We start from the raw sequence: 11,377 nt of genomic DNA on the forward strand, positions 1-11,377 counted from the left end.
CAATATACAACTCAACTGCCATCCTATTTCTTGAAAACTAAGTGGTGCAATTACAGTTTCCTGAGAACTACATTTTACAGTTAATAAGAAAACTTTCCATAGCTGGGGAAAAAAAATCTGTTCTGTGCTGAACCAGTATACACTCCTATATGCTTGTCTATAATTTAATTAATCAAGTACATCCTGAAATTAATGTCACGATGATCAAAATTTACTTTCTAAGTGACATTTTCCTCAAGGCTCTGATTGAGGTTGGACTGCTAGAAGTTCCAGATCATTCATTTCTTCAGAAATACTGCATTCATTAACCTATGGCACCAAATGGAAGGGGAACACTGTTACAGATTTGACACTATTGCAAAAATTTTATTTTATTTATAAGAGCTTTTGGAAGCTGAACTCCATGAATTTAACCTGACGGTTTTACGCATCATGCATATTCCCAGGTTTGTTACTGTAGGGTTGCTTATGGATACTGCCATGTATTTCATTTTATTTTTAAAATACAGATATGAGCATTGAAGCATTTGTTGTGAAAATAAAACACACAAAAAGAATTAAAAAAAGAAATCTAAGAAAAGCTTAAATTTGAGGCCTTCTCACCTCAGCTGTGCCTTCTAACTTGAAAGACGTCAGAATGACAGCCAGCCTTCTTCCCTCAACAGAACATTTCCCTGATCTGCCAACTTGCCCTAACCCTCTCGTGGAGGGATCCCGTCTAGGAGTAAAAGGTTAGTTTTGTTTCCATGCCCCCTTAATTCTTTCCTGCTCTGCTGAGATGCCCAGAAGATGCCAATTAGACTCAATTGGGATGATTTTATGATTTGGACGGAGAAATGGGCCAGCTAGCGACTTAAGTTCTGTGTACTTACAGCTGCAGACATCATCTGGAAGATTTCAGAGTAACAGCCGTGTTAGTCTGTATTCGCAAAAAGAAAAGGAGTACTTGTGGCACCTTAGAGACTAACCAATTTATTTGAGCATGAGCTTTCGTGAGCTACAGCTCACTTCATCGGATGCATACCGTGGAAACTGCAGCAGACTTTATATACACACAGAGAATATGAAACAATACCTCCTCCCACCCCACTGTCCTGCTGGTAATAGCTTATCTAAAGTGATCATCAGGTTGGGCCATTTCCAGCACAAATCCAGGTTTTCTCACCCTCCACCCCCCCACACAAATTCACTCTCCTGCTGGTGATAGCCCATCCAAAGTGACAACTCTTTACACAATGTGCATGATAATCAAGTTGGGCCATTTCCTGCACAAATCCAGGTTCTCTCACCCCCTCACCCGCCTCCCAAAAACCACACACACAAACTCACTATCCTGCTGGTAATAGCTCATCCAAAGTGACCACTCTCCCTACAATGTGCATGATAATCAAGGTGGGCCATTTCCAGCACAAATCCAGGTTTTCTCACACACCCCCCACCCCCATACACACACAAACTCACTCTCCTGCTGGTAATAGCTCATCCAAACTGACCACTCTCCAAGTTTAAATCCAAGTTAAACCAGAACATCTGGGGGGGGGGGGGGGCGTAGGAAAAAACAAGGGGAAATAGGCTACCTTGCATAATGACTTAGCCACTCCCAGTCTCTATTTAAGCCTAAATTAATAGTATCCAATTTGCAAATGAATTCCAATTCAGCAGTTTCTCGCTGGAGTCTGGATTTGAAGTTTTTTTGTTTTAAGATAGCGACCTTCATGTCTGTGATTGCGTGACCAGAGAGATTGAAGTGTTCTCCGACTGGTTTATGAATGTTATAATTCTTGACATCTGATTTGTGTCCATTTATTCTTTTACGTAGAGACTGTCCAGTTTGACCAATGTACATGGCAGAGGAGCATTGCTGGCACATGATGGCATATATCACATTGGTGGATGTGCAGGTGAACGAGCCTCTGATAGTGTGGCTGATGTTATTAGGCCCTGTGATGGTGTCCCCTGAATAGATATGTGGGCACAATTGGCAACGGGCTTTGTTGCAAGGATAAGTTCCTGGGTTAGTGGTTCTGTTGTGTGGTATGTGGTTGTTGGTGAGTATTTGCTTCAGGTTGCGGGGCTGTCTGTAGGCAAGGACTGGCCTGTCTCCCAAGATTTGTGAGAGTGTTGGGTCATCCTTTAGGATAGGTTGTAGATCCTTAATAATGCATTGGAGGGGTTTTAGTTGGGGGCTGAAGGTGACGGCTAGTGGCATTCTGTTATTTTCTTTGTTAGGCCTGTCCTGTAGTAGGTAACTTCTGGGAACTCTTCTGGCTCTATCAATCTGTTTCTTTACTTCCGCAGGTGGGTACTGTAGTTGTAAGAAAGCTTGACAGAGATCTTGCAGGTGTTTGTCTCTGTCTGAGGGGTTGGAGCAAATGCGGTTGTATCGCAGAGCTTGGCTGTAGACGATGGATCGTGTGGTGTGGTCAGGGTGAAAGCTGGAGGCATGCAGGTAGGAATAGCGGACAGTAGGTTTCCGGTATAGGGTGGTGTTTATGTAACCATTGTTTATTAGCACGGTAGCTGTAGCTCACAAAAGCTTATGCTCAAATAAATTTGTTAGTCTCTAAGGTGCCAAAAATACTCCTTTTCTTTTTAACCACTGGGACTGTTTTAGCAAATGGGTAACCGAAACCAGTAATCCTATTTATTTTAAAGCAAAACAATAACGTCTTCAGGTGAACTTGAACAAAGATGTTGTTCTGTAAGGTATGCACCTTTGACTCTGGAGAATGAACGGATTGGATCTTGTGAAAGTATAAAGAATAGCTAGTCTAACTAGAAACACTGGTTAACAGGAACAGCGCAATGCTTTCCTAACAATGATAAAGATGTGACTTTTGGACCATGTGTTAAAAGAGATGTCCTGAATGAGTAGCGACCTAAGCAAACATGAAATCATTTTAGTTCTTCGAGTGATTGCTCCTATAGATTCCATTTAGGTGTGCGCATGTCGTGTGCACAGTCGTCAGAAAGTTTTTCCCCTAGCAGCACCCATGGGGTCAGCCATAGAACCCCCTGGAGTGGCACCTTCATGGTGTTCAATATATGACCCTGCCGACCCAGCGCCTCCTCAGTTCCTTCTTACTGCCAGTGACGATCGTTGGAACTGTGGCTTCTTGCTCAGCAAGTTCTACCACATTTCCCTAGCCTAGTTTGTTCTTTGTTCGTTATACGTTTAATTAGTTTAATTTTTATTTAGTGTTGTACTTAGCAGTTGGGCTGGGGGTTTACCCTCCATCCCGACCGCTTTTTCTTGGGAGGGCTTTCATGCCCAAGTCCCAGGGGTTCAAGCCCTGGAAGTCTTGCTTCAAGCCCATGCCAATGGGCGACCCCCACGATGCTTGTCTGAAGTGTCTTGGGGAGGCTCACCAAGCCGATCGGTGCAGGATTTGTAAAAGGTTTCGCCCCAGAACCTAAAACGAGTGAGATTTTTGCCTCAAGCAGCTCCTTATGGAGGTGGCACTTAGACCCTCCCGGCGCGGCAGGACCCAGTGCCAAGTTCTTCGGTGCATAACACCCAGTGGTGGAAGTGGCACTGTGGACGGACTCTGGCAGAGACCCATGGCACCGCCGCTCCCCAGCGCCAAAATCGGTGGGATAGATCCGGCACAGAAGCGGCACCGGAAGCAAGGGAGGAGCAGCTCTCCGTCCCAGAGCCCCACCCCTCTGGACCCAGCCAATGGGGCACGTCCTTGTGAGGAGTACCCAGTGCCAAAGTCTCCAGAGACGGCACCGTCAACTTCAGACCCACAAGGGGGACCATTGAGTCAGTGCTGTTTGACTCCCCGGGCCAGATCATCAAGGAGGTGGAGCTGCCATCCATCCTGGACACCTTTGCGGCTACAAGTGACCTCATTGCCATGATAGCGCTGAGGTCACCCACAATTTGCGCCAAGCCTCCGGTACCACATCGTACAGCACCGTCTTGAGGCAAACCAGTGACGCTCCAGTCCTTGCCACTGATAGAATCACGGCACCACTTGGAATCCCATCCTTAGGGGTGCTGAGGAGGTGCCGTGCCCCCACCTGCCCTTAGAACCAATTCCAACTCCGGTTTCTGAGACTGGTCCAGTGAGAAAGACAAGTCGAGAGGTTCCCAATGAGCAGGAGAGATGGGAGGACCCTGTTCCCCCATTAGCCTCCTTGTCCTCCTCCCCAGACGAGGCCGTTGCAGGCACTTCTGTCTCCGGATTGCCTCGCATAGACTGCTGTGCCCACCAGGACCTCCTTCGCGGGGTGGCATGCAACATGGGTCAGAAGGATGAGGAGGTGGTGGAGTCAGAGGACCTGGTGGTCGACATTTTGGCCCCAGAGGTCCTTTGAGGGTGGCTCTGCCCCTCATCAAAACTATACAGACCAATGCCAAGACCATCTGGCAGACCCCAGCCTCCATCCCTCCCACTGCCAAGGGCGTTGAGAAGAAGTACTTCATACCCTCAAAGGGGTATGAATACCTCTTTACGCACCCGCAGTCTTGTTCACTGGTGGTGGCAGTAAATGAAAAGGAGAGGCAGGAGCAATAAGCCCCAGCACCTAAGTCCAAGGAGGCCAAACGCCTGGACTTGTTTGGACCTAAGGTGTACTCCACGGGGAGGCTCTAGCTCAGGATTGCCAACCAGCAGGCAATTCTGAGCTGGTATAACTTCAACTCCTGGAACTCAATGCTCAAGGTCAAGGAGCTTGTGCTAACTGAGTTCAGGGAGGAGGTTGGAGCTACAGTGGAGGTGGGCAAGGTGGTGGCATGGACCTCTTTACAAGTCTCACTGGATGCTGCAGACTTGGTGGCACGAAACGTATCGCCATGAGGTGCATCTCATGGTTGCAAGCCTCAGGCCTACCACCCGAGGTTCAACTGACGATGCAGGACCTGCCTTTTGATGGGGCGGGCCTGTTTGTGGAGCAGACCGACTCTGGTCTCCTAAAAGACTCAAGGGCTACCATGAAATCTTTGGGTATGCACACCCCGGCAACCCAACATAAACATTTCAAGCCCCAACAGCAACAGCAGCGCTCCTACCCTCCTCGATCAAGGCAAGAATTTTACAGGAAGGGGCAGGAAGCTTTCCAACCCCCGTTCCGGACAGGGACAGGGACAGACCAAACCACTGTCAGGTTCTAAGCAGGCCTTTTGAAGGGGTGCCAAAGGATGGCACACCACACTCATTCCCAGATCCTTCCCCGTCCTTTTTGAATCATTTGTCTCACTTCTACTGTGCTTGGTCCTAAATCACTTCAGACCGCTGGGTCCTCCGCACGGTGGAAGTGGGATGCTCTCTCCAGTTCTGTTCCTGCCCTCCCTCCCACCCCCCTTCCCCGTCCCTCTTCAGGGACCCCTCTCACAAGCAACTCCTTATCCAGGAGGTGCAGGCGCTCCTCGCCATGGGAGCGGTGGAGGAGGTTCCTCAGGAGCTAAGGGGCAAGGGGCTCTACTTCCTAATCCCCAAAGTCAAGGGGAGTCTCAGACCCATTCTAGATCTGCGCGGACTCAACAAATTCATAGTAAAGTTGAAGTTCTGCATAGTCTCCCTGGGCACCATTATCCCCTTCCTGGATCGGGGAGACTGCTATGCTGCTCTCGACATGAAGGACACGTATTTCCACATAGCGATTCGTCCAGCACATAGGTGTTCCACACCAAGTGCATGTCGGTTGTGGCTGCTTTCCTCCGTTGTCAGCAGGTGCAGGTATTCCCCTATCTTGACGACGGGCTGCTCGGGCACTGCACGAGAGCACAGGTGCAGTCACAAATCCATTTGGTCAGGTGCACATTCGAGCGACTGGGTCTCCTCCTCAATTTGGGGAAGTCGACCTTGGAACCAACCCAAAGAATAGAATTCATTGGGGCGGTGTTAGACTCTGTTCAGGTGCAAGCCCTTCTGCCGGAGTCCTGATTCCGAGCCATCACAGACATAATTCAAAGCCTACAGCAATTCCCAACCACAACACCAAGGGGTTCCTGAGTCTCCTCGGCCACATGGCTGCTTGCAGTTATGTGACCCGGCACACCAGGCTGGGGCTCAGACCGTTGCAGGCATGGCTCGCCTCGGCCTACCGCCTGGGGCGCAACAGCTTGAACTCAGTGGTCACGGTACCAGGGCAGGTCCTCACATCCCTCTGCTGGTGGCTCAACCCCCAAGTGATGTGCAAAGGAGTCCCCTTCCACAACCCTCAACCTTCCTTGTCCCTGGTTACAGATGCATTGGCTCTGGGAGGGGGTGCACATCTGAGGGACCTCCATACACAGGGCCTGTGGTCACAGGACAAGCTCTCCCTACATATCAACATCAAGGAGCTGAGGGCAGTGTGCCTAGCTTGCCAGGCCTTCCAGGCCCAACTGCAAGGCCAGTGCATAGCAGGTCTAATGGACAACACCACTGCCATGTTTTACATCAACAAGCAAGGTGGAGCCTGTTCTCTACCCTATGCCAGAAGGCCCTCCAGCTGTGGGAATTCTGCATAGCCCACTCCATTCACCTGGAAGCATCTTTTTTACTAGGAGTTCAGAACATGCTGGCAAACTACCTCAGCAGGTCCTTCTGCATACACAAGTGATCCATCTGGCCAGATGTCATACACCTCATTTTCCAAAGGTGAGGATTTCCCCAGGTTGACCTGTTTGCCACTCAATACAACAGGAAGTGCCCCACGTTCTGGTCCTTCCAGGGTCACAGCCCGGGCTCACTCACAGATACATTCTTGCTATCCTGGAGATGTTGCCTGCTCTATGCCTTTTCCCCATTCCCTCTCATGCGCAAGGTCCTGCTCAAGGTCCGCAGGGAGGAAGCAAACGTAATTCTGATAGCTCCGGCATGGCCTCGCCTGCACTGGTACACCACGCTACTAGAGCTGTCAGTGGACATACCAGTCACATTACCTTTCCTCCCCAACTTACTCAGGACTACAGTCGCCTCCATCACCCCAACCTGTGGTCCCTCCACCTCACGGCTTGCAAGCTTCATGGCTGAACCCCATGGAGCTTCTGTGCTCAGAACAACTAAGGGAGGTCCTCCTCGGCAGCAGTAAGCCCTCCACTAGAGCCACGTATCTGGCGAAGTGGAAAAGATTCTCACGTTGGCGTGACCAGTGTCGTACCCCCCTCCAGGCGCCTGTACCTCTCATCTTGGAGTACCTCCTACACCTGAAACAGTAAGGCCTGGTGGCATCCTCCATAAGGGTACACCTTCCTGCTATTTCGGCCTTCCACCCAGGAGTGTCTGGTTGATCCGTCTTTGCCAACCCTATGGTTGGCCGCTTCCTCAAAGGTCTGGACTGCCTTTATCTCCAGATCTGGCAGCCTGTTCCTGTGTGGGACCTTAACCTGGTCCTCTCCAGGCTCATGGGGCCCCCATTCGTACCACTGGCAACTTGCTCCCTACTGTATCTGTCCTGGTCGCTATTATGTCTCCGAGGAGGGTGTCTGAGCTAAAGGCCCTCACTTCAGACCCACCTTACACGGTTTTCCACAGGGATAAGGTGCAACTCAGGCTGCACCCGGCCTTTCTCCCCAAGGTGGTGTCACACTTCCACGCCAGTCAGGACATTTTCCTGCCTGTCTTTTACCCTAAGTCTCATGCCAGTAACTGGGAGCAGAGGCTGCACTCCCTTGATGTTTGATGAGCACTAGCTTTCTACATCGAGTGTACTAAACCATTCAGAAAGTTGAACCAGTTGTTCATAGCAGTGGCAGACTGGATGAAAGGGCTCCCAGTCTCACCTCAAAGAATATCCTCCTGGATCACGTCGTGCATCCACACGTGCTACAATCTGGCCAAAGTACTGACACTGGCTCTTCTGGCAAATTCCACAAGGGCCCAGGCCTCATCATCAGTGTTCTTGGCCCAGGTCCCAATCCAAGAAATCTGCAGGGCAGCAACTTGGTCCTTGGTACATACCTTCACATCTCACTACGCCATCGTCCGGCATGCCATAGATGACACGGCTTTCGGCAGAGCGGTGCTGCAATCAGCGTTCTTCTCTTAACTCCAACACCACCTAAGTAAGGCTTGAGAGTCACCTAATTGGAATCAATAGGAGCAATCACTTGAAGAAAAAACGGTTACTCACGTCTCATAACTGTTGTTCTTTGAGATGTGTTGCTCATTCCAAACCTGCCCGCCTTCCCCTCTGTCAGAGTAGCCGACAAGAAGGAACTGAGGAGGTGCCAGGTCGTCAGGGTTAGATATTGAGTGCCATAAAGGCGCCATTCCAGGGGGCTCCACAGCTGACCCGACGAATGCTGCTACAGGAAAAACTTTCCGATGACTGTGCACGCCTAATTGGAATGGACATGAGCAACATATCTCAAAGAACAACAGTTACAAGAGGTGAATAACTGTCTTTTTTTAAAGGTACAAGATTGAGAACTCAAAGTCAAAGTCCTCAAGCTACAGACTAGGTGTACTAATGTGGGTACGCACTGGTCCCTCAGACTCAGGTGTGGAGGGAGGCCACTCTGTGCTGCTGCGTCTGGCAAACAAGTAGTCTATGGCTCTGGCCCTTAGGTAGGGCAGAACACCCAACAGTCCAAAGGCTCAGGCCCTCAGGTAGGGTGGAGCACCAGACTGTCGCCTGTTGTCCTAGGTCAGGCAGACAAATGCAGGCCTCCTGGCCTAAGGTGGGGAGGCTGCCACCCCAGGGGAGGTTGACAGCAGGGGTAGAGGAAATGGGCCCACCCTACTCCACCAGGTCCCAGTCAGGTTACTGGGGGCAGGGGAGGCATCAAGTCATCACCCATGCCAGCCCCTTCTCATCCAGGGCCACCTCCTACCTTCACTGGGGAGGCTGCAACTCCCAGTCATGACTCTGCACCCTGTTAGCTGATGTCTGAACCCTACCAATTTTCAGAGGAAGTGTGATAAATGCCTGAGGGAATGCTTAAGGTCAGAGTCAATAGTGGGCCCGCCCACACCCACTAAACACATCCTTAAGGAAAGAGAAGTGTGACAAGATCAGGCCAGATGGCTACAGGAGAGTAATAGAAAGCGGATATATTAGCCCCAGCTTAAGTAGGTCCCTTTTCCCTGGGTAAGGTAACAGGGAAGGTTCCAGAACAATCAGGAACCTTCTGGAGACAATTAAGACAGACAGGCTGATTAGAACACCTGCAGCCAATCAAGAAGCTGCTAGAATCAATTAAGGCAGGCTAATCAGGGCACCTGAGTTTAAAAAGGAGCTCACTTCAGTTTGTGGTGTGCGTGTAAGGAGCGGAGAGCAAGAGGCACTCAGAGCGGAGAGTGAGAACTGAGAAAAATCAGTTTCATCCCCATATCATCAATACAATTGAACCTGCCTCACACCAGATCAATTCAACCTTCTTTCACCCTCAGTATCCCCTTAACAGGCAGACGAGCAGTCAAAAGGAGTTTGCAACAGAGCTTTCCTCCTCTTCATCCCCTACACAGGCTTGGTGGTGGGCCAGCCAAGGAGATGGGAGAGCATCCCCACACAGCCCTCAGGGGTAGTGGTCAGCGCTGGCAGGATCTTCATCTTGCAATGGAAACGCAACAATTCCTTTATCCCCCTCAGGTCTAGTACCTGTGGTTATTGCACTGGCCAGTGATAACGAGAGCAGAAACTGACCCATCATTAATAAGGAGTTTATAAAGAGCTGTACTAACCACTACACTGATCATTAACCAACGCCAATTCAGGAGTTCTTATATTACAAACTATGTCCAAAAAATACAACTTTAAAAGATTTTCCTGACCTGCTTTGCAAACAAACTGCCTGTAAACCAGTTCCTATCAAAACTTGCCATAGTTTTCATGTACAGTATTTCACTAGTTCTTTGAACTGACTTTCTGAATAAAAAATAAGTTTCACCTTTGAACTATTAATAGTTTAGCAGTCTATAGTCAGAATGCCAATTTCCAGAACTCAACAGAAATAAAATGATCAGTTAATCCAATCTGATTAGCTGTCTGGTATAGAAAGGAAATAATGCATAATTACTGCCAAATATGTGATCCTGCTACTAGAAAATCCCACCACTTTAGCCCTGCTTCAGCACTTCTTTGCACTGTTATACCACCACTCACAAACTGATTTCCTGTCTTTACGCTATTGGGGAAAAAGCAATAGCACTGTTTCTGTATTACTTGCACTCGCCTCAGTCTAGTCTTTTTTCTGCATAGTAGGAAGGGGTGGAAAATAGATCAATATCCAGGCAAGACATTCAAACAGCTGAGCAGTCTAACCTCCTACCTATGTATATTGGTGACAAATTATTTGCATAAATGTCAGAAGGTAATGTAGTAGCTTCTGTGAATATTAAAAACATCATCATCTACATGCACGTACTGTCTCATAGTAACTATATAATTAACCTGTGCCATCATTGTACTAGTAATTTGCGATATATCAGTGATCAGTTTGCAAATGCATTTGCACACAATTGGAAGTATATCCTGCAGTACCGTCAATCCAGAACATTCTGAAGTCACGAGTTAGGCCCCAAAATCATGAGACCAGCTTTAAAATTCTGAGATTTAAAAAAACATTAAATCTGGGATTGTTTTTGTTTTGACTTCTGTTTGCAAACTTTTCTCCAAAACCACAGGGCCAGATATGTACTTTTTAGAAGACAAAACCTGAGATTCTCACATGACAACATGATTCCAGGAGCTGGGGCTTTTAGAAAAGGACCAAATATCATAAGATTGGTGGTAAAACTGTGAAAGTTGGCAAAACTGTGATCTATCCAACTAGTCAAGCACACAGATTGATAAATGGGTAGCAGTACAGTCCTGGGAAAACCAATAAACTGCGCTTGCATTTTAGGATTTGAAAATGTAAATATGGAATTTGATTAAGATACAAGTGAAATCTAAAGCAATTCAGGGCCATCAAAAGCACTCAGATACAGGGAGGAGGTTGGGTCAGGAATTCAAAGTAGGGGGACAAGGTAATTTTAGATAAGGTTAAAGGGGCTCACAACTGTATTTCATCTGTCTTAATTTCCTTGGCTTCTGAGGAAAATATAGCATGTATAAAATAATAGTTTATGCATCAGTTAGGAGGAAAAACATAACAGTATTTGAACGACAGCTGCAAATTAAGTCAGAGATCTATCACCTACTTCATATACATTGAGACCTTCTTCCAGGTTGTGAATTACTAAAGATATATGGCCAGAGTGGGAATTAAATGCTGGTCCATCAGGTCCCACACCAAAGTTAGGAAATGCACAATGCAAGACAAAGCTGCCTAGCCTTTGAAGTGAGTAAGTGCCCTCTTTAAAACCTTCTCACTAGGCTGCAAGCTCACAACCTCAAGCTCCAAAGCAGCCAGGTCCTGGGAACAAAGGGTTCTGGTACTGCAGGAATATCCTTTGTGTGAGGATCCGTCAGGACCAAGATGCAGAAGGTCTAATTCCTC

The sequence above is a fragment of the Lepidochelys kempii genome, chromosome 7, assembly GCF_965140265.1.
Source record: "Lepidochelys kempii isolate rLepKem1 chromosome 7, rLepKem1.hap2, whole genome shotgun sequence".
Classification (NCBI taxonomy): Eukaryota; Metazoa; Chordata; order Testudines; family Cheloniidae; genus Lepidochelys; species Lepidochelys kempii.